The sequence below is a fragment of the Platalea leucorodia genome, assembly GCF_965183815.1.
Source record: "Platalea leucorodia genome assembly, chromosome: 4".
Taxonomy (NCBI): Eukaryota; Metazoa; Chordata; class Aves; order Pelecaniformes; family Threskiornithidae; genus Platalea; species Platalea leucorodia.
In genome coordinates, this window is record NC_138826.1 from 88,395,213 (window position 1) to 88,420,289 (window position 25,077).

General features: G+C 39.0%; 1 protein-coding gene across 2 annotated transcripts in view; it reads right to left on the reverse strand.

Moving 5' to 3' along the window:
• Positions 1-24,978, reverse strand: part of FRS2 (fibroblast growth factor receptor substrate 2) — a 61,257-nt gene extending 36,279 nt beyond the window's left edge. The window contains exon 1 of one of the 2 annotated variants that reach the window (XM_082310270.1): positions 24,896-24,978. The gene's annotated coding sequence lies outside the window, so the exon portion shown is untranslated. Of the gene's footprint in view, positions 1-24,230; positions 24,262-24,895 lie in introns of those variants that run through there. The other variant, XM_082310271.1, reaches the window with a different exon arrangement.
• Between the last annotated feature and the right edge of the window lie 99 nt (positions 24,979-25,077).

The window sequence follows — 25,077 nt, forward strand, 5'->3', positions numbered from 1 at the left end:
TACAGATGAATGCAAGTTAAAAAACAATTCCAACAGATACTGAAGTTGATTTACTAAGTCCCTTCTAGATTTACTCTCTAGGTGAAAACTCAAAGCAGTAAAATATCTATATAAAGTACTGACTTCCCTTGTTATGATTCTCTACTCCAGCTTATTAACATTTCTGCAGTGAAGTATATTTTTTAGGGATTTTTTTTTTTTTTTTTAAGTAAGGGAAATTGCTTGTTACCATTGTTAATATTCGAACTCCTCTAAAGTAGTTAAAGGATCTTCTCACTCCCTACAACACATTTCAACTGCCCAGGAACAGCCAGGGAATGATACACAAAAAGTCTAAACCAACTAAACTGAAACAGCACTGTCCACAGAGAAGACTTGTTTTTACTAGTTATCATAACAAAATACAGCAATTTATAAGTAATTTCTGAGGAGTTATTTCATATATATTTTATTAGCTAAACACCCTGTCACCGGAAACCCCTGTATGGTGTTTTATTCTGAGAAGAAATGCAGTAATGATTTTTGAGGTGCTCCCTCGTGTTTGAGAGATGTGGGATATTGCCCAATACCTGAGCTGTTCTATCCTAAGCAAGTAAGTTCATTACAAATGGATTAAGATGGGACTTCTAGGATTAGAAGTTAAAGTTAAATAAATATTTACACCCAAAAATCATTGGTCAAATGGAAAAAAAAAGTTTACACTTCAAGATGAGATAACGACAGAACCTTTAAGAATTAAAAAAAAAAAGTTTTTAAACCCATTAAGTACAAAAACCACCAAATAATTAAACATATAATAAATACATTGTAATTAATGCCTGTAATAAGCTGACAAGAAAACTGGTGGAGCTTTGATGTCTTGAGTAGCTCTGAAATCAAGGTCAGATAACTTTCTGAATATATTGTTTAGGTAGAAAGTTAACTGCTTTCAGTTCAAGAGTAAATGGGTGAGATGTAGTATCTTATCAGAACACAAAGGAGTGAGACTTGGTTCCTCCATTCTAGCCTTAAGCAACTTATGACTAAGAATAAATGTTGGCATTAAAAAAAATCCAAAACAAACAAAAAACAACCCCTTTCTCCAATATTTAAAGATTTTCAAAAGCAGTTTTAGAATAAAAACTACATTTGAACTTGGTGTTGAAATATATTCCTGCCAAGAACTACATTTTAGCATATCACCACATTACATACAAGACTGATGTAAATTACAGAAGTGATTACTAAGTATCTTAAAACATGGAACGGTGCAAAAAACATCAATGAACACACATGGCTTGAAAGTATGTGCATCTTTGGATAGGAAAATCAAAATGTTTGCTATGTAACAAAGCTACGAAGTCTGAAGTGTAAACTTTAAGGTTTCATTAACATAACTGGCACTTTTGATCCAGTATCTTTGATAATGAGTTTCACCTATTCAATAAAAAAAAAACAAACAAACTTTGCTGTACTGTATAAGAGGGGGTCTTCCAGAAGTACATAGTTCAGGTGGCAATTTTATATGACAATTCATAAAGCATGATTACTGAACATAGTGTTCCTTCCTTTTCCGTCTACCTCAATTTTTTTCCCCTGTCTTTCCTGTAGCATTCCATCTCCTGCCACAGGGACTTCCACTGGGAAACACCCTGAAAATAACAGCTGGCCCTTTTGTACCAACTTTGGGGTTTAGTGAATCAGTAGGTGATAAGTATCACCACACTGCCAAATATTCTTGTCCAGTGGAGATGGCTAGTCAGATGACGCCAGACAAGTACCCCAGGTGACAGGACGAGAGGTGACCAAGGCCAGTACCTTTGGTCTCCAGGACATTTGGAAGACTCTCTATACACCTCACTGACTGTCTTTCCTACATTGGCTTGACCTTTTCTTTCTGTTACAGTCTTCATCTTGCTTCCTTGCTCCCTCTCCTCTCACCACACCTCACCTCAGCTATCTGCCTCTCATTCCATTTCCTTTGTTCAGCTCATCCCTAGTCCATATCCAGGACCTTTGCTACCACCACTGCTGTTAATCTACAATCACTTATAAAATACATGTATTTTTCTCATTTTGCATGCTTGTCTTACCCATTTAGACTATAAACTCTAAAAAACAGTTGGTAATTCCTGCCGTAATATTTATACTGCAGCTACCACAACAGAGATGTAATTTCAGCTGACCATTACACGCACCGTAACAGACATGAAAACTGTATGTCCAGCCACAATTCCTTGGCAGGAACACCTCCACCAGTCTAAACCGGCATCCCCGTTCTATGGCACAGCTATCTTGTTGCTTTTGTCTGTTCCTGTGCAGTGAAAATATGCTCTGTCCAAGAACTAGCAATGAGCAGGCTCATTTCGACTGTGTTCAAACAGCGGTATGCTTATCATACAATTTAAGTGCCTTGCAGTTCGCCCTTAATTTGAGTACGAGTTTTTATGTGCAATTCTATGCTTAAATAGAGGTATTATTTTATATTGTACTGCTTATAACCCTTCAAAACCACAACGGTAAAGACATCAAGCATACAGCTGATGGATACAGGCCTGGAAAGGGGAAAGCGTACAACTTGTCAGTAAGCTTGATTTAGGCAAATCTTCCTAAGGAACTGCAGCTATACCTTACTTTCAGTCAGCACACAGTGCTGAAAAGTCCACTTTTTAATTTTTATTTAAAACCTTTGTCTTGCAACAGTACAAGAGAAAAGGGAAGAAAAAGTAATGGTGGAAGACCTTGAAATAAAGACATTCTCAAGACATGCTGTGCCAGAAGTAGTTCACTTTTCCTACAGGAACTGTATTCTTAGAGATAATACGACTAGTGAGTCCAAAGGTCCATACAGAGGAGGCTCAATAGTGTGAGATTAAAATCTTTTTCATAGCCATTTTTAGAGCTTTGCTCATATAAGCTAAGGCAGAAAGGCCATCTTGTCAAAAAGCCTCTCACCATTCCCTTACAATCTGAAGGCTATACAAGGAAAAGTCTACGTGGCAAGTAGAGAAGGTGCGTCAGGAGACCATGTACCCAGCAAACATTTAAGAAAATTGTTACTGCAAGGCAGATGAAGTTGAGCATGTATCAGTATGGATTACACCATAAACAACCATCGAGAACGTCAATGAATAGTTATTAGGATGGTACAACTTATTTCTACCAAATGCACAAAAATTATCTCATCAATCTGCCCAAGGAGCCCAACAAGCTTGTAACTTTGGATATTGGCATGTTTTGGAAACAACATCAGCAAGTATGCGTGACAGGTTCAAAGAACTTTGGTCATCAGTTGGACTGAAACACCCATTAATTACTTAGTCCCAAAATACACAGAATTATCCAAGTTAACAGTCTCTAATGCAAAAAGGTCAATCTTTACCAAAACTACACAATAAACAGGCAGAAGGACATGATCATTTGTATCCACTGGCATGGTAATGCAGGCACAGCTAGTTCCTGAGCATGCTGTTTCTCCTTTCCAAAGCTTTACTAGACACAAGAACCCCGCAGTTACCCAGTGTGACTGGTTTTAAGCAGGATGAATTTTACACATGGTCTCAAAACACACAAATATAGTATTTGCGGTGCTAACTCTGAAATAGGTTGCTGGTCTTCATTTCGTAAAAAGGAGTAGTCTCTTTGAGCCTTCTAGAAACTTTAAGGCACCAACTACCTGCCTGTGCCTCCATCTCTTCACTGCTGTTGCTGCTGCCTGTGCTAGCTAGATAAATCATGCGACTTGTAAACATAAACACGGATTCTCAAAAAGTTGTAATGGATCTGTGAGGACTAACACAAAGATTATCATTTCACATTCAGTTAACATCCCCCTCAAACCACCACCAAAACCAGTCAAACAAATTAATGATAGCACAGGCAGGTATATCACACTCTGTGCACAATTTCCCATAGAAATTTACTTATATACACAACATAATAACATTTTAAACAATATCAAGATAAATATAAACCATTAAAGGATGCCATTAAGATTTATATGTGTTTTCCAAGTCATTCCTTAAAAGCCACATCTTCAATTACCAGAAACTGATGCTTTCAAATTCAAAGTATTTAAGTGTTCTTGCTTATTTAGTCTATCCAGAAAAAGACAGCAGTATGAACAGCAAAACCAGATGTTACTAGTAATATGCAATTAACATCACAAGCTTGCCACTGATTCAGTGCAACCCCAGAAACCTGGGGTTTCTGTTGCCTTCAAGCAACAGGAACAGATAGGATGTTTCTGGGGAGAACAGAGAAAAAATTCCTGTGAACAGCTGTGTCTAAGACCACCCCTCACAGTCAGTAAAACTACAAGTTAGCATTAAGAATTTAAGTTTCATGTAATAATCTTTCCATCATTCTGAACTTAACAGTGAGGAGAAATCCCTAATAATTTTGCATCTTAATTTATTCTGCACATCAAAGGAACAGCACTAATCTAGGCAGACAGTACAGGAGAAGGCTGAACATAACCAAAAGCACAATTATTTTATAGGTAGCAACAAGTATTTATACTTAAAAGGAAATATTAAGGTTAAGGTTAAAGAAAATGGGTGCTTTTTCTACTCTTATAAGCAGATGCTCATGTTAATAAGGGTCACATTTTATGTCAAAGATTTTAATATTACAGGCAGGCAGCTTTCAAAACAGTTGGAATTGCAAAAGCTCTTTTAACCATATACGCAAGATTAAAGCTAAACTTGTAAAAGTTTTGAGTTTCTCTCAAATATTCTCTTTCACAATTTAAAAAACCACACTACATTAATTGTGTCCCAGTAGCCATATTTAAGTATGTGTGGTACAGGAATGACTGGGAGGTGGGGAAAAGGATGTAAAAAATCCTATTTACAGAAGAAATTCAGTTGTATTCTATTCATATATAATTTCCATTATGAGTAGTACTGATGTACTTTAACCAGAGCACTTGATATTAGTTACCTAAAGAGAATAACTAAGATGACTGTATGCCTTTAAAAAAAAAGTTAAACCAGTGAATATTGATAATCAAAACAGTTGTGTAACACTAACTAAAGGCCACTCTAAATATTGCAGATTAAATACTGGGCTACTCCATAAACTTTTACATTGCCAACCCCCGCTTGCTTCCCTGAAAAAAAAAAAAATTAAAATAATTTCTTACTACTGTTGTGAAATCACAGAGAAGTCCAAATGACTCAATACTAATATTTACATATCTATGTCCCACTCAAGTTGTTGTTCTTTATATATTGACACTGAAGCCCAGAAAAATACCAAAAATAAATCGTTATTTTAAATTCTCTACTAGAATTATGTCTAATAGAACTGACAGGAGGTAAGAGATAACAAAAACACCCCTTTTCAAAACCAAGCCTATGTTTCTGAGATAATACAAATTCAATTTATAACAAGGACATATTATTTCTTCCCATGTATAGAAAATAGGTGCATGGCTATCAAGTAGTGTGAAGTTTTCCTTTTGTGAATTAAACAGTCATTGTGAGACGGGATATTTTAAATCAACTGCTGTGCTTTTCCTCAGAATGCTATTTTGTGTTACCTTCAGCTGATCTAAAGGTGACTACAGCTGAAAGACATGGTCTTCCCTGCTCTGGCTAATCTTCTATTTAGCCAGACAAGCTTCAATCCAAACCACTGTGCTTCATCTAGCTGATCAGAAGGCCACACTGTTATTAGTGCCAACTAAAGGGAGGCTGAACCATGAGGCCTAAGGACAAATCATACTCTTCTGGCAACAGGTCACACCTTGACCATTTTGAAGTGGTCATGAAAATACAGCTTCATTATAATGTAAAGAGATATTACAGGGATCTGCTAAAATAGATCAACTTTTACAGAATATACCACTTTTACAGAAACCTATAGAACACCTAACGGAAAAGAAAACAGGCTGTAGCCTCTCAAACTGCTTTCTTTCAGCGTATTTTATGTAAAGGTAAGTTCATATAAAGCTACAGTTACGTGTGCAAAGTATAATTTCAAGCAAGTACTAAAATCTGTTTAAAAGTTGGGAAAAGTAAGATTTTTATAAAAAACATAGCAGTTCAGTTGCAATATCAAGAATAGTATTGATAAGGCTTATTAAACCTAGACTTAAACAAGCAGCATGCTGGCATTCTAAAACTGCTAGCAGTGCTATTTCTAACTTCCATTTATACTGCAGTAAAAGTATGAAAAATTTTGCACAAATACAGCTGCAAAAGTTCCTCAATGTTTAGAAACAGGATTAGTGACCATTTACTCAGTACAGATTTTGTTTAAAAAAAAAAAAAAAGTCCACTTACTTTGCATTTTCTTTAAAACAAGAACATAAAACTTCATTTAAGTGTACAAGTTAAGATCAAGCTCCTGACATGTAAGCTGCTTCATTTGACTGATGGAAGTCATTCCCATCATTTTTTAAAAAGTCAACTACGGATGTCAAGCATCCTTACAAACTCCAGCTCAAGCATTATCCAACTCAGTATTTACACTATACTTTACATAAACACACAGCATGAAACCTCTGGAAGTTTGTGATTTGCTAAACCTAATTATTGAAGTGTTCAGTAACAACAGCTGTGAACAGCAAGATTTTTGTCTGTCTGTCTGTCCATCCCCCCCTACCCCACAAAAGATTATAGAATCATTTAGGTTGGAAAGGACCTTTAAGATCATCAAGTCCAACCGTTAACCTAGCATTGCCAAGTCCACCACTAAACCATGTCCCTAAGCACCACATCTACACGTCTTTTAAATACCTCCAGGGATGGGAACTCTTGCTTGATAACCCTTTCCGTGAAGAAATTTTTTCTAATATCCAATCTAAACCTCCTCTGGCATAACTTGAGGCCATTTCCTCTCATCCTATCACTTGTTACTAGGGAGAAGAGACCGACCCCCACCTCGCTACAACCTCCTTTCAGGTAGTTGTAGAGAGCGATAAGGTCTCCCCTCAGCCTCCCCTTCTCCAGGCTAAACAACCCCAGCTCCCTCAGCCGCTCCTCATAAGACTTATGCTCCAGACCCTTCACCAACTTCGTTGCCCTTCTCTGGAAACACTCCAGCACCTCAATGTCCTTCTTGTAGTGAGGGGCCCAAAACTGAACACAGTACTCGAGGTGCACCCTCACCAGTGCCAAGTATAGGGGGACGATCACTTCCCTGGTCCTACTGGCCACACTATTCCTGATACAAGCCAGGATGCCATTGGCCTTCTTGGCCACCTGGGCACACTGCTGGCTCATGTTCAGGCGGCTGTCAACCAACACCCCCAGGTCCTTTTCCACCAGGCAGCTCTCCAGCCACTCCTCCCGCAGCCTGTAGCATTGCATGGGGTTGTTGTGACCCAAGTGCAGGACCCGGCACTTGGCCTTGTTGAACCTCATACAGTTGGCCTCGGCCCATCGATCCAGCCTGTCCAGGTCCCTCTGTAGGCCCTTCCTACCCTCCAGCAGATCAGCACTCCCACCCAGCTTGCTGTCGTCTGCAAACTTACTGAGAGTGCACTCGATCCTCTCGTCCAGATTGTCGATAAAGATATTAAACAGAACTGCCCCCAGTACTGAGCCCTGGGGAACACCACTTGTGACCGGCCGCCAACTGGATTTGACTCCATTCACCACAACTCTTTGGGCCCAGCCATCCAGCCAGTTTTTTACCCAGCAAAGAGTACACCTGCCCAAGCTGTGAGCAGCCAGCTTCTTGAGGAGAATGCTTTGGGAAACAGTGTCAAAGGCCTGACTAAAGTCCAGGTAAACAACATCCACAGCCCTTCCCTCATCCACTAAGCAGGTCACCTTGTCATAGAAGGAGACCAGGTTAGTCAAGCAGGACCTGCCTTTCATAAACCCATGCTGACTGGGCCTGATCCCCTGGTTGTCCTGTACATGCCAGGTGATGGCACTCAGGATGATCTGCTCCATGACCTTCCCTGGCACTGAGGTCAGACTGACAGGCCTGTAGTTCCCCAAATCCTCCTTCTGGCCCTTCTTGTAGATGGGTGTCACATTTGCTAACCTCCAGTCATCTGGGACCTCCCAGGTTAGCCAGGACTGCTCATAGAGGGTTGAAAGTGGCTTGGTGAGCACCTCCGCCAGCTCCCTCAGTACCCTTGAGTGGATCCCATCTGGCCCCATACACCTGTGTGTGTCTACGTGGTGTAGCAGGTCGCTAACCATTTCCCCTTGGATTATGGGGGCTTCATTCTGCTCTCTGTCCCTGTCTCCCAGCTGAGGGGGCTGGGTACCCTGAGAACAACCGGTCTGACTGTTAAAGACTGAGGCAAAGAAGGCATTAAGTACCTCAGCCTTTTCATCATCCTTTGTCACTATGTTTCCCCCCACATCCAGTAAAGGATGGAGATTATCCTCAGCCCTCCTTCTGTTGCTAATGTATTTATAGAAACATTTTCATTGTCTTTTATAGCAGTAGCCAGATTAAGTCCTAGTTGGGCTTTGGCCCTTCTAATTTTCTCCCTGCATAACCTCACAACATCCTTGTAGTCCTCCTGAGTTGCCTGCCCCTTCTTCCAGAGGTCATAAACTCTCCTTTTTTTCCCTGAGTTCCAGCCAAAGCTCTCTGTTCAGCCAGGCCGGTCTTCTCCCCCTCCAGCTCATCTTTCGACACATGGGGATGGCCTGATCCTGCACCTTTAAGATTTCCTTCTTGAATTACCATCCAGCCTTCCTGGACTCCTTTACCTTCAGCACTGCCTCCCAAGGGACTCTGTCAGCCAGGCTCCTGAACAGGCCAAGGTCTGCCCTCTGGAAGCCCAGGGCAGCAGTTCTGCTGATCCCCCTCCTTACTTCTCCAAGAAAAAAAACCTCTGTCATTTCATGATGGCTATGCCCAAGACGGCCTCCAACCATCATATCACCCACCAGGCCTTCTCTGTGATCGACGCCTAAAGATTAATTTAGAGCAAGAACATAAACTTCATCTGAAGGCTTAAAGTAGCACATTCCACATCTGATTTCTAATGGCAGTGCAAGATAAATGGCTTGCTTTCACCTTAAAATTAATATTCAGTAAACTAGAAGGACAGTAGTATGTTTTAAAAACTTATTACACTACTTAGTATTTCAAGTTAAAAGGATACCTTTGAAATTATAACTACATATTGTTTGAAAATATTTTGGCGCTGGCACAGAATCTGCAAAGAGTAGCCCAAGTTTTAACTTAATTATCCTTTTACAAGAATTGTGGTTTGAGAAAATGCAACAACTTCATAAACATAATAATCACTAAGCGTAATAGCCTTTGGCAATAATGTTCCAAAGCAAGTTTGGATAATCCAAGATAAACCATGACTCCTATTCTTTCTCTCTGTACTTTTGCAGTTAATATAAAAAATTCAAAAGCAAATGAAAATGGTGTGTCTCAGACTGTACAAGTAAACAAAACACAAGCTTCTCTCAAAGCAACACATTACATCCAGCAATTAGTCAACAAGAGTATGTTACAGAAACTGCAATCCAACAACAAAATCTGCAAAAGCTACATTATTTTCTAGAACAGAAATAGAAAGGAACTGAAGAAAATTTAGACACAGTTACATAAGCAGTGTGAAATAAGCATTATGCTACTTACGGTGCACTTTAATCCCAGATATTCTATCCATTTATTGCAACCCCTTTGTCTACACTGGAAGACACCCCAAAACAAAAGCATAGAAGCCGCTTATCCCTGCCTAACAATATTGCAGATATTTTGAAAGTAATTTAGAACTAAGAAACATGATAATTAGCAACTGGTAAGACAGTAAAACACTGTAATTCAAATTCTATATGTAACACGTGACATTAGGATAAGTTAAGTCAAGTACCCAAAATTCAAAATATTCAAAGAAAAAAAACCAAGCTTTTTCCTAACTGATTCCTAGTCCCCTTTCTTTATCAGTTCCCATTCAATTCCCTATGCTCATCCACTACCTTATCTTATCTTGGCCAGCTCCTACAACTTCTGTTTAACTCCACCAACCTTTAGGCTGCTCTCCTATGTGAAACACCCCAGGTTTCCACAGGTCCAGTTCTACATCTGAATTGGATGTATTCTCTATAATAGCTGATCATTACAACACACTAATAATTTGCTTATTCTAAACATATGTGCTTTCATACTGTGTGCAACTTCAAGTAAATTATTTAACCCTGAATATTTCAAAGATCATTAAGCTAACATGCCTACGCTCCTTCATAAATTCCAACCCATCTATGCTGACTATCTGAATATGCAGATCAATTTCTGTACGTTACCCACTAAATTACAGTAGGAGAAAATTGTTGGTTTTCATTTAGAAGCCAATACTGCTTAACAAGTGTTCTGGAAAGTAACTAGAGAAGCAAGAACATTATGCAAAGCACGTGTACTGATGTTACTTTCCTTGGGAAGGAGAGAGGACTTTTAATTTACATTATTTCAGTCACCCTATATACATCTATAACATCACAAGTGAGAGGGCAGCAAAGTCTAGTGCAGAAGGGAAAACAAACAGTTGGAAAACTTCTAAATAATATATGATGGAACCACAGCCAGATTATATTCATCCCTCACTTCTGCTGTGCCAGCAACTGAAACCCTATGGTATGCTGCAAGGAGGGCTGCTGTCAAATTCTGAAACTTGCCTAGTGCTACAGACTGATGCAAATTCTTCTGCAGCAGAGACAGCGACCTTTGCAGGCAGTCCTATCGCACTAGCCTACTTCAAGCAGGATCATGAGCACGTTAACTTTCCCCATTCTAACAGCCCTACACAGCAGCAACATGGATCAGTTAGCCTCAGTGGTATAATTTTTACATTATTCAATCTAAAATGCATTAATTCTGGGTTGCTGAGGTGATGATACCTTTTGTCTATTATATTCACTGAACTAGGGCCAAACTGGATAGAACAAAATTGTATGGGTATGTTAATTTTAGCCATTTTTGTAACTCACTATGTACTGAAGCAATAGCAGAGTTCTTTAATCTCTAGCATATCTAGGCTTCCTTGCCATCAGATAGCCTAAGGAACAAGTAATCATACGATCCTCAAAATTCAGTCTACTACTTGTGTGGTATTGTACATAAATCATTTGAGACTTTCCCTAGAGAATCATCTATAGTTGACACTTTTGAGCAGTTTAATTACATTTGCAAGCATTTAAAAATCTCTGCCAAGTCACTACTATAGACTTATGCCATCAATAGTGAAATATAACCTTAGATGAAGCACATCTAGTAGTTTAGCAAAATAAAGTACTAAAATAGATGTATAAATAATGAATAAAATCTGTATGAAAAATTGCAGGGCACCACATAACCCACTAGTACAATTCATTACATTAGGCACAGTCCTAATGTGTGCCTATGAATGCACACACTTCTTAGGGAAGCATTTACAGTTTTCTTGGAAATAAAATGAAGTTCTGGGAAGTAGCAACCACCATCACCAAGGAGCCAGTGGATAAATTCACTATCCTCACAAGGTGCCAGCCCCCCAACAAAATCCCTACCTCATTCAGGAGCGAAACACTGAACCACTCACGAATCAGCTGCTAAATTGCTGCAGTTCACATCATGGCCTTTTAAAGCAAGCAAACAAAAAATACTGTAAGGCATACTGTAAACTGATTTACAAATAGTTTGATCGTCCACATACAAGATGATCATGCAAAGCAAACTGTATAAAAAAGTGCACTGCCTACCCCAAGCTATGCTGTCACTATTTTTGAGTTAAAATAAAAAACCAAAACCTACTGACATCCAATTTAACTGTTAACACTTCACCCAAGTGTAAAGCAGCTGGGCAAAATTGTGCTATTCAAACAACTTAAAAATATCTTTATAGGAAGTGGGAATGATCTACTCACTGTGTATCTGCACCAGCACAAAAATTTCAAGTCTCAGTAATAACGCCTTTCTATAAAAATATTTTTTTTAAAAACAGCAAAAGTCCCTAGTCCCGAATTACACACTATTTAACAAAACAAACAAACAAAAAAAGTGGAATTTTCTTCTTCTCCGTATCTTGATTTGGAAAGAAAGTGTGATGGGATTTTAGCACAGAGCAAAAGAAACTCATCTTCTAGGTTTCTGAGATTTTTAACAAATTTCCATTCGACAATGGTTTTACTCTCACCAGTAGCATAAAAGCAATGTGTTCACAAATACAGATTTGAAACCCAAAGAAAGTTTAAATGAAGTTTGTTATTAGGGTTAGACTATGAGTAACTCGGCAAGTAGCTTTTAACATACAAATTTTAACATCATACATTTTGGTGACAGTTTTAGGTACATTTTATTCATAACTCTAGACTTGCATTTCAAAGACACCACCTCCTTATTCTTTCTAGTTTTATGTTCTTTTTACATGCCCCTATGTAGTTACAAAATTTCCTATAACTACCCACCTCAAAATAGTCCATTCATAATGAAAGGTAATCAGTGATGTAACTTCACTGAAGTTGTGTTTGTATTGGAATTAATTCATAGAAAGCCTTTACAATGAATGTAAACCAAGATCTCTCTAAAATCACTAACAGCCAACCCACAATATTTACTATTCGAAGTAATACATAAAATACTTCTACTGTTCACCATACACTGCTAGGCTTTATTATTCCATCGTCTCAAGCTTTCTTCTGTGATAGTTCCTTGTTTGTTCTGAAGTCAAGAATATAGAAGGCTTTCTGAAGCTACATTTCCTTGGTATAGCACACTTAAATAACATTTCATACAGAACAAACCTAAAATCTAACTCCTTAAAAACCTCATTAATACAGTATTTCACTTATTCTGCTGACAAGGAAGTTTTATATATTTCATTATAAAAGAGTTTACATTCTTTTCAGCTCCTGGGTTATATCCAATTTTTGACAATCTGAATGCTAGCATTTCTACAGACTAATGATAGAGCAGAACATAAAGCTGAATGCACTCAAGTGATGGAAGAGAGCTAAAGATTTTCTTTCTATAAAAGAATGAACACTAGCTGTCCTTCCCCATCCTACCCCTCAAAAAAAAAAATTAGCTATTGATCAACAATAAAAGCTATGTTAACTTGCATAACTCCATTAAAAGAAAAAATAAAACCCACACACATCTAGGTCACACACTTTTATGTGGGGCATTGGAAAACAACATAAAGAAATACCTATTCTAGACATTTTGACATCTGACAGCAGGATTAGAAAATAGGACTTACTTCAAATATGTTTATTTTCTTGAAAAAAATCTAGAACTGTATGTAATCAAGCACTACAGCAGTTAATAAAATAACTCTGTCAGTCAATTTCAAAGGAATTAGCTACTAAATGCATAGCACGTTGAAACAAATACTTAACTTTTTTTGGTGCAAAAGCCTAAAACTACATATTTCGTGTACGATATAAAAACTGATGCTTATGATAGAACACTTCATAAGAATCCAATGCACCATCCTTAATGCACTGCTCGCTTTGTAAGTCAGCAGTCAGCACTAGAGCCAATCAATCTAATAGTACCACTGCAACCAGTCATTTTCTAATCAATGCAAGAGGAGTTTGACATATCACATAACAACTGGTTAATATCACCCTACTTAATAGTATAAAGTATTTCATGGTAGTCAACACTTAATCATTTTATGAAGAGCTTTCCCTAGAGTACGCTACTTATTAAGTACTTCAGTCTGCCCTTAAAGCCCCAGCTGTACAGGTTTCTTCCTCTTCAGACATCTTCCTACTCTGAACTACAAAGAAATCATCCTTCCTAAGGAGAGCTTATAACGAGTAAATTCCAAACTGACCGGCATATGATTAAGTTGAACCTTGTTTTTTCTACATATCTCGCTAAGTTTTATCACCTATAGTTCAATGAGAAGTCAAAACACTAAGCAAAATCTTACATGAATCAGGATCTAAAGAAAGAGCTGCTCAAAACTGTGCTCCAATTTACTCATCAATAGATAAGAGTCCATGAAGCTATCAGAGGTGAGATGCGAACATAAAACTTAATTTAACTGCTTGCCAATTAATTTTTTACACGCTTGTACCTGTGAACCTTAAAACTTCACAAATATTTAAACCAGGGCACAAACATTTACAGCTTGCCTTAGGCTGAGCCCCAGGGTAAATCAGAGGTGCTTATGTCCTTGAAGGGGGGAGACAGGATAGGGGTCACCTTGAGTATAAATAAGTGGCACTGATTTATTTTAACATCAGCAGTGAAGAATTCACAGAAAAATGCTAAACTGATATGGTATTGGCACAATCAAACCTGTGGAAAGGTACTTTTTAATTTCACACTACTGACAACATTAAACTACTTTTTACTTTAATACGAAACTATTTAAAAAACATACCATTTAAAATTACTAAGTTACATCCATTTAACAAATAGAATTCTATGTTACAGCTGACATTAAGAAACACAAACTCTTCAAGAAACTGTAACATTAAATTTAGCAGACATATGAAGTTGTGCTCTACAGGACCAGTTTATACGGACTTAACAGAACAAGGAACCCTGAAGCAGGAAGAAATAAAAATTTATTAAGCAAACGTACTGACACTTATGGACTAAAGTAATAGTAAAAGAAAACACATTTGTGAAGGTCAGATGATCCACATTCACTGTAGGCACAGAAAATCCAAGACAAATAACTTGAACTTTAGATTTTGAAGGGCACTTTGTTGCCCTTTACTAGTAGAAATATTTCAAGACCCTAAGTGGCCATAAGTATCTTAAAGTAACAGTCACAATATACACTTAAACAGAAACTAGAAGCTTATCTAAGTTTCTGGTATATGTTGTGCCTCTGAGACAAAACACACATTGCTCTAGAACTGAAAACCCAGAGGACAAGCTGGAAATGCTCTCCCCACCTCTGTTATCAGAAAAAGTTCTGGAACTTGGGGAGGGAGGATAAAAGCACTGGATAAGAAAGGTTCGTCCATCTACCTGTCTACTAAAAAAAGGAAGAAGTGGGAAGAATAAAATGAAAAAAGAAAATAGTATGTCTGAAGCCTATGTTGCACATTCCCTTTTTCCCTTCCTGTATACATTCTTTTCTAGTCCAGCAATTTTTAGGAATGGAGTACTCTGGAGTTGCAGGACTGACTGACTGGCATGTATTACTCAATGTCTCTAAATATAGGCATAACAATATTATTATAATACTACTAAATAAATACCACAAAGTTCAATTTTAGAGCACAATTTATTGGATAAAATTGTATTTAATACTGGCTTGTTCATTACTTTTTAAGACCTAAAATATCTTAACCAAATGCCTTGTAACAACAAAGCTTAATGTCATGGTATCCTTCCCAGCAAAATTCCAAGTGAAGTTCTCTCAGGAACCGAACACCATCGCCTAAAATTTATACAGTAAACGAAGAAGAGACAGCTATCAGAAAGATAAGGAAGTAGGCATTCACGTTCACACAGAGCATCCAAGCATTTGCCAATTAAATGCTTTTAGGAACCTTGAAGTAGGAGCCAATTATTTAAGCATTTAAGACTACCTCCAGTCTAGCTGCACAAATACTGTATGAAACATCCAGCTTACTTTAGCATTAACATTTGTACACCTAAGAGAATTACCACTAAAACTACCACTGCTCTAGTCCTTTTACATTTATGGCAATACAACTTGATGAGTAACACATACACCGCACTCTCAATTTCAAGGCATGAAAGCCTACTCAGATTTTGAGAGCATGAAACACAAGGCAGCTGCCATAACCCAGAAGAATTTCACAACGATTTGATTCTACTATCCTAACACATTTCTAAGTCAGGTACAGCAAGCTATATACATTAAAATGGATTATTGTAACTATTATAATTGTTTCACTTTTTCATTGTATTACCAGCCGAAAACATTCAAATAATGAGGAGCCCCAAAAGTTTAATTTTCTCAAAAACAAACAAACAAACAAAAAAAACCCAAACACAAGTCACTGACTCAAAACCTTGTGACCCAAAGTTTCATGACAGATGAAAAAAAATATTTAGAGTCACTTGGCTTTCCTTATTAATAAAAATGTATTACCTCTGTTAACATTAGCTTTAGTTCTGCAATAAGTCAAGTACAGGATATGGCACTTAATACTACTTTTATTGCCAGTTTAATTCAATTTGTGTATCATTTAAACAAAAGCTGCAGATTACATCTGATTTGTCTCACCAAAGAAACCTGCCATGTGAAGAAAAAAACATTTACTAACTGAAATCACATACGATAATAGAAGTCTGCAAAATCTGACATTGTACTCACACAATAGAGTTTAAAGCATGCCACCAGTGGTCTTTGCTTACTCTAAAGTAAAAAGTATAGTCATCAGACAAGCGAACCTGATTTGGAAGATAGACAGCAACATACATTTCACAGGTCTCTATAAGAAAAGGTCCAAAGGTAACATGCATCCCTGTCAGCTTTGGTAGATAAAAATGTAGTTCATCTGTACAAGCAGAGAGGCAACAGGATGCTCTAATACCCATGAAGAAAAGTCAGAGGTGCAATCATTTTCTCATGTAGTGGTATTAACGTACATAACATACAATTATACTCAAAAATGTCCTAAATCAAAGTGAAGAATATGACATGAAATATAAATAAAGACATGGAGAGGGGGGAAGAAAGAGGGGGGGGGGGGGAAAAGATATATTTGAGCGTCAAGGGTAGCAGGGAAAAAGAAGAATATGATGCAGAAATATGAGATGCAGGTCTTCGAATTCAAAGACAATGAGCTTTAGCTTGATGCGGAAAACTAGCAGTCACACTACTGAAAAATCGTACAGCTGTATTTTAAACAGATTGCAGAGATAGGAATATCAGGAGGAGAGGGAGGAGGTACTTGAAGTACTCCAGATGACAGATACAGGCCTAAACTTCATTTGTAAAGACAGAAAAAGAAAACGTGGTCTTGAAAATGTTGTCTGGACAAGGAAGAAGAAGGATATGAATAAAACATGAATGTGGATTCAAGGAGAAGAGGGGAAAAAAAAAAGAGGGTTACTCCCAAACAACTGCTCTGGGCGAGAGAGGATTATACCACTGTATGCAGCATCACAAATGGCAATCAAACGCGTTAAGTTTGAGAGAGATGATAATGAGTTCCGAGACATTCAAAATGTTTATGATAATCAGAAACACTGCAAGGAAATGCAGGACTGAATGAAGGCACATAGAGCCACGAAACTCTACAAAGAAATGCAGTAACCTAAATAAAGAAGATGGCATGCAAGATTTCTATCAACGTTGTACACCTCAGGATTAGTGGGAAGAGAGAGGGTACAAAAGAGGGAAGATGCTTGCAGCAAGTAGCACCACAGATGCTGAAGAGGGACAAGGCTGTGACAGGCAGGCAAGTTTCCCTACGTCGCATCTCCTCTTATTCCCACGAAGCTAAAGCTGCTTAGCTATACGCTTTATAAAAAGTGCAACTACACTTTGAAAATGTAAATAATTTTTTTTATTGTATTATTGTACCACTTGACAGATGCATAACAACAACTACTTTCAATTACAATTACTGTGGTGATTTAAAATCAAGAGCATATTTTGTTTAAACTAAAATTTGTAATCTAATTACATGCTTCAATCAGTGTTTGAGCTACCGAAAAATACAGACAGCTACAAAGAAAGGAATATTACACCCTCTACTTCTAATGGTTGGCTGAAAAGGCTAAACTTGTTGAGTGACATCAAGGAAAAAAAAATGTCCCCTTGTGTTCCAGTAAGATTTTTTTAAAAGAAAAATAACAAATGTGCTTTAAAGAAGAAATTGAAATAGATTTTTTTTTTTTTAAAAACAGAAATACAACAAACTCTAAGATGTCGGAAGAATCTTAACATACTTCCCTGAAGAAGTAGCCCTCCCTATGTTTGCGTGGTATCTTTATTTGCCTTTGGTTTCAAAACTCTAGGCTTGCCAAGAGCTATTCCTTTCAAAACCTCAGGAATTCCATTACTAGTTTTAAGCTAAATTAAAAGAAAATAGAAGCATTCAACGCATGGCAAAAGTATGCACAAAGTGTTTGTTGATACTCATAAACAGACTGAAAAATTTAGACACGTCTGAAGGATAACTGCTGCACAGTCAGCTCTGTTTTGCTTTGCTGCGCAGCTAAGCAAAAAGCTACTGCTGTCATTTTAGAAAAGCTCAGTATAAGATACATTGCTACCAAGATCGAACACAGCACTAGATCGTTCATTTTTCACTTTAAGCTTATATATAAACCAAAGTTTTCATCTCTGCAGGGGGAAAAAAAAAAAAAACAAACAGTGGGAGTTTCCCCTTTAAAGCTACTGCTTCAAAATTTCCATTTGGGAAAAAGATGTCACACTGTCCTAAGGCATGGCAAAACCAGTCAACTCTCCACCCTGTCAAACATCTTGCAAGTAATGAAGACATTCTATCTCAGAAATACGTCCAATATTGTGCTGATGAATATCTTTCCAATGTTCACATAACGGGTCCCTTCCAACTCGCAATATTCTATGATTCTAAACAAGAGTATCACTACAATCACTTTTACTGACTAAATTACGTTAAGAATGAAATGTCCCCACCTGCATATTGTGCCAGGTGTCATACTAACACACAAGAAGATACTATCCCTGCGCAAAGCAGTTAAGAAAATTTGCTCGAAAGACAAATGCTTCAGTTATGTCAACGTGAGTAATCCCAGCAGATAGGAACTACTACACAGTTTAACTTCTTTGGCAGTAGCCACAGGAAAAAAGCGGAAATATCAACACACCAATTTAAACTGCAGCTCCAGTGAGAGATAGATCAAAGTTCTGTATCATCCATTAGAAACACAGGAATCCAGGTACCGGCATACAGGATAGAGAGTCTATTTTACCCTTGAAAAGGCAGGAAATTAAAGCAACTTTTCACCATTGAGTCAGCACGCAGTAACGGATCGGTGGTTTACAGTAACCGTCACCACTGTATGAATGACAGCAGCAGCATCTCAACCCTGCCAGGACCAAAATCACTATGAAGAAAAGCCAAGGAAAAGAAGTCAGTTCTTCAGACTAAAAGCATGGTGCCCCAGTCTCTCCTCAGTTTGGAGTACAGTCCAGGAAAGCCATCACTATTTCAGATATGCCAACTGCCCTATAGTTCCCAGCTTTTATTACAAGCACAGACAATTCATACATTATTTCTGAATCACATTTTCCTCGACAGAACACTAACAGACACATGTACAAGAAACAGCTGAATAGCAAGAAATACCTTTGCCGCAAGATACACGCTCATCATAAAGGAAAAGAAAAAGGATAAGCTAAAACCTACATTGGTGATTTTTTTTTAAATCCCGTTTCATAAATGTACCAACGCAAGAGATGTTTCTACCAACAGCCAATACTGAACCTGAACCTTTACAAAAACAACAACAACAACAAAAAAAAATCTGTGAGAAGAAGTGGCAGGTCTAGTAATTGCGGCTGCTTCTGAAAGCTGACGTAAATAAAGGTGGCCATCCAGCATGAGCGGCTACAACAGCAACGACATGCAACACAACCATTCTACACTTGCAGTAATTCAGAGGAACACATTCCCTAACACAGATATTAGTATTACTTTGTCAACTGAGATTCAGGCAAAAAGTTTAGGGATTATCCTGGACCACCTGAGAAGTCAGTGACAGATTAAGTACAGCTCATGTGACAAGAAGCTTCTCATCTCACTACTCCACATATGGATGTGAAAGCATTTCAGAAGAACAACATATAAGACATGAAATTAAAGTAGTCTAAGACAAGAGAAGGAAACAGTCAGTAATCATGCCATTTCCACGAATTAGAAAAGAATGCATAGTCAGTCCCAACCATGCAATAATTATGAAATTTTATTGTATGAACATCAGAAATCAGTTACTAGTTCTTTTTATTAAAGCCAAGGGATAATTATTTCTGTTGTCATTTCAAGCTTGAGGGAAAGACTGAAATTCTGGAGAATCATAGGGCTTCAGGAAGATGTGCCTCAATAAAGAGTGAACTGAATTAGTTGTCATGATTGTTGCCACCTTACCATAAGCAGTGAAGAGGAAACTTTGAAGAGTATGTTATACTTGGAGAACACATGTCATATACACATACATTTATATGCATACATACTTATATGAGAAAAGACCACACATCAGTTTATCACCAGTTCAAGTTCAAATAGAATGTTCACATCTAATTCATTACAATTGTAAGGGCCAACCAGAAAAGATGCTGCTTAAGAGTGGAAAATTCAAAGTCTGTTATATTAGGACTGCTGTTATACAACATATACGCAACTAAAATACCATCTGTATACGCTGCATGAAATTACACACATCTCTGGACAGCAGTTTTCAGCCAACAGCTCCTCAAATAGCTTTGATAAAAAAAAAAAAAAGATGTTATTCAGCAGCAAACAAAAATAAAACCCATTATATTTGTTTCAGAAAACGTCATTGAAAAGCTGCAGATAGGTCACCTCTTCCAGCAGTAGCTGCTGCCCACAGTTACTCATCGCCACCCAGCAAAGAGAGGTTACCACCCATACAGACTTGTAAGAGAGTAAATCGTGTAAGAGCACACTAATCCACTTAAGGAAAATAATCAAGGTAACTGACCAGTGAAGGTAGATCGAGCTAATACTACCCATTTAACTGCTGATTATGCCTAAAGCACCTAACACTGTATACAGCTTCTTTGTGGAAAGGATCATTACGTATGGCAATCTACGGCACAGCAGTAGAGACAAATGGCTGGGGGACACAGCATCTACAATTTTCACAGATGTTTGCCAAAAAACAAAAAACAAAACCAAAACAAAACAAAAAAAACACCAATGCCTATCCACATCCTGAAACATTAAGTACAACTTCTGTGATAGCCTGAAAGCCTCGAGACAGATTTTGAAAACTACTAAACATTAAATAGTTACTTAAGAAGAAAAGTCACATACCACCTCCTAGGAAACTGTCTGAAGTTATATGTCTTAGGTCAGCCTCATCATTTTCATAGGTTTGTTCATTTGGGTTTTTTAATCTATTTATTACTGCAAAATATCTTTCAGTTTTCTTAGTGGACACTCTGATCACTATGTTTTCTGATTTTAGTCTTTTAAATTTAAAAACTCAATATACATGCTGAACAAATTCATTGTTTCAAAATTTGATGGATGAACAGCAGTTATAAACAGGAACATATTTTTCCCATTAAGTACCACTAAAAGAAACAATAGGTACCAAATAAAAATACTAAAAATTGGAGTTACTATACAAAAGGCCAGATTCTTCCCTCAAAATCCCTTCAAAGTACATCATGAAATCAGAGACACGCTGCCAAGGATTAAGGGGTCCTAGATGTAAAATTTGCCCATGAACCATAACTGAACAATGTATTCAAACCCACAATGCCGTATGAGCTTAACCTCACTGAATTAGGCCAGTATCGAATATACTTTAAACTGGCATAACGTGTCACTGTCACCAAAAGAAACAGACACACCCTGCTCCCCTTACTGCTTGCTTCCACCCCCATCTTTGCGCCAGCACAAATGTTTGTGCAGCAAACTGATCCAGCTTAAACCTAACCCTCCCCTCCCTGCCCCTCCCCCAAGTTAGTTCAAACCTCAACCCAGTTCACCACATAACCATGCAAGTATTTGCCTGCACAAAGGAGGAAGCAGCAGAGCAGGGTGGCAACAAACAGGACCATGTTTTTCAATGGTGGAGCTGGTCCATGCCGGCTGTACGCCTATGCAAAGCAGCAGGTTGCAGGCCGGAGTCCCGTAACATCAGTCTCACCGGTTCAGGCCTACGCAGTGCCGCTCTTCCCCTCCCTTTCTCGGATCCCATCTCCTCGCTCAAACAGTCAGGGATAGGTATGCAACTGCAGGGTGAGTCAGTTCAAGGTGCTGAGTCAATTAAAAAACTAAACTATATAAAAAAAAAAAGTTGGTAGTTTTCAGCCAGTTCAGCTTCCTGAACCAGCTCCCAGGGCAATCCTTACCAGCACAAGGAAGAAAGAGGAAGAAGGAGGCTGGGAAGGCAGAAGGTCCAATTTTGATCAGCTTATGACACTTGCGGAAACACACTTGTACGCCGCCACATTTTAAATTTAAAAACTTGCCAGAGCAGCTCAACGTGATTATTTTTAATTAATTTGTTCCTAAGATTAAACCTTGTCCCATTTTTTTTTTCCCCCCAGAAACCTAAGCAGCCGTAGTCTACTTGGGCACAGGCAGCAGGAAGTGAGGCCAGTTCACTATATTCACCAGTTTCACTCTTCATGTTTAATAACATGAAGATAGAGCATTAGTCACCCTAACTTAATGATACTTTCACCAGATATTCTTTTAAATATCACTGATTAAATCACCTCAGATATTTGCACAGGAAGAACATACACGTAATAAAATGAATGCAGTCATGTTAAGTATTATCTTAACTGTAGTTTAGTATTTCCAAGGAATTTAAACAATGGTTCAGGTGATTAAAGTGGTCTTATAAACCCCTCTGCTATGAAGTGAATTTCATCCACTATTCAAAAAGTTGTTTTGTTTAAACTGCAAGACCCAATGGTCACAGAAGTGAACAAAATTAATTTCAATGAGTTCAGAATCAGACCCCTAATAAACACGGATATAGCTACCTTCGAGCTAATTTTTGAACAGTAAAGTATTGTAAGTAGGAGTACAGACAGACTGTTAGAAATAATCTTGCTGACTTCAAACAATAGAGTTTATTACTGGATCATTAGTTTTAGCAGGGAATTATCTCCATGGCAAGTAAATATATTTGTTTACGTTCATCCAGTTAACGAAGAAAAGAAACATAATCATATCAATTCAAAAGACAAAACATATCAACGTTACAGTTCAAGAACTGTACAACTGAAGTACAGAATCAGATTCATGTATCCGCAAACTTCCCAAGTGCCATACATTTTTCCAGTTTATGAAACTCTCCTTCTCTTACAAGGATAGATTCTTCCACAAACTACCACCTGCCCATTGCAACAATTTAAGACAACCTTTCTTCTCTTTAACAGAAATTTCTTGTATGATGAAAAAGTGTTTCAAACTACTCTGCCTGTAAGAATTATACAGAAATGAGAACAGTTTATTTTGACTACAACTCACCACCAACATTTAAGACAAGACACTGAACTGGAAAGTGAGCAAAACCTTGGAAAGCCTTTTAACCAGATATACATACAACTGCTGGCGCGTTGTTTCAACAAGCATTTTCAAAACATTCTTGACACAGAGGCAAATAAACTCAGGGAATCTCAGTCAAGGAATAATGTTCTTAATCACCTTCCATTTGGAATGGAGTTAACAGTTTTTGGACTTGAACTGGTGATTTACACTGATACAGGTTTCTTTTTAAGCAGGCATAGACAGGTGTGCCTTTCAAATGCACTTGCTAACTGAGGAAAACGGACAACGGACTTGCCTGGCAGTTCTGCTGACTTTAACAAGAAAACAGGATGCTTCTTGGATCTGAACCCATGTGTCTTAATACCAAATCACTTTTAACACAGCAATAAATCTTAAAAAAATTAGTTTTTCATTTCCCTAAATACAAACATGTTTTAGAGCTAGCAGAGCAGATTTAATGACAGGTTCATAATATAGGATTACTGCTAACATTAACACCATTAAAGAAAGATAAAAAACACTTATTCAGAAAACTTCTTTGCTTATTACACTAACTGTCACTTTGTCACTAGCACTTTAACTAAAAAAAAAAAGCTAAAAAAATTTCAAAGACTATTCAAAGAAGTCACAAATAAAAAACTTTTTAAAAATATTAATATCAAACCACAGTTTGCAACTTTTTCAACACTTACTAAAATCAACCCTGATTTCTACAGTATGTATCCATTGCAATAACAGTATTATTTTCAACTCACAGTCCAACAACATCCCTAGCGATTTCTAATCATGATTATCACTTCTTACACGTTAACATTGAACAAGATGCAGTGACCAGGAATATGAGAAAATGTGCTTTCATTTTCCAGAAAATCAGGTTTAGATGGAGAACCGAGCCAAACGAGTACTGAGACACCTTTTGACCTTTGTGATTCTTCAGATCTATCCTTACTACATTCGCATACAGGGATATGTCAGAGAACAGGGAGTTTAAAACGCCAAGCAAGCAAGCTACGTATCGCTTTCATTCACACACACAGCACCACTGTGAGAAGCCCGGAGGACCCCCCTCCCCTCGGGAGGCTCTGTCTGCTGACCCTAACCCATAGCCCCGACAGGGCTCTCGGTTAGTCTCAGGGCTTGCACCTCGAAAGCCCCTGGACTCGCTGGGGCGACGTGGAGCAGAAAACTTGTCTGGAGAGGCATGTGACAGGAGCAGCTGACCTAGAGGAAGGTGCAAGCGCTTGACAGGTCACGCAAGATGAGACTCGACTCCCAGACACCCCAAGCACCGAGCAGGCGGGCGCTCAGGCAGCCGGGATCCGCAGCCCGCGCCAGACCGGCCTCCAGCAAACCAACCGCCAGGACAACGTTAACGGCTCCTCTTTTGTTTTTAAACTCACGCTCCGCTCATCCACCCCCGCTCCCTCCCGCCCCGGAGCCAGGCGGTGATCCCCCCACAGGCCTGCCCGCCCACAAACAACCCCCGGCCGCAGCCCCTACCCCGTGCCCTCGCCGGTCCCCGCCCCGGGGGGAGGGGGGGGGGGGGCAGCCGCCAGCCAGCTCCCTCCACCCCCACAGCGAGCTCCCCGCACCCCGGACCCACACCTCGGACGGGGAAGGAGGGCAGGTCCCACCGCAGGGCACGTCCAGCCCGGCTCCCACGGGAGGAGGCGAGACGCGGGGCCGCTCCCGCCCACGGGCGAGCCGGGCCCGGCCCCGGGAGCCTCCGCTGCCGCCCCCTCCCAGCGGAGCCGGCTGGGCACCCCCGCGGTGAAGGAGCCGGGGAAGGGGGGAGGACCAGCACTCACCTCTGCCATGAGCCCCGCGCTGGCCGCCGGGCCGAGCCGAGCCGGCCGGGCCGCCTGTGACGGGCGAGACGGCGGCCCCGCGTCGCGCCGCGGGTAACGGCTGCGCCTCCCGATAGCGGCAGCAACAGGGCCTCGCTCTGGGACGGACTCTGCCCGCGACAACTTCCGGGGCACGGCGCGAA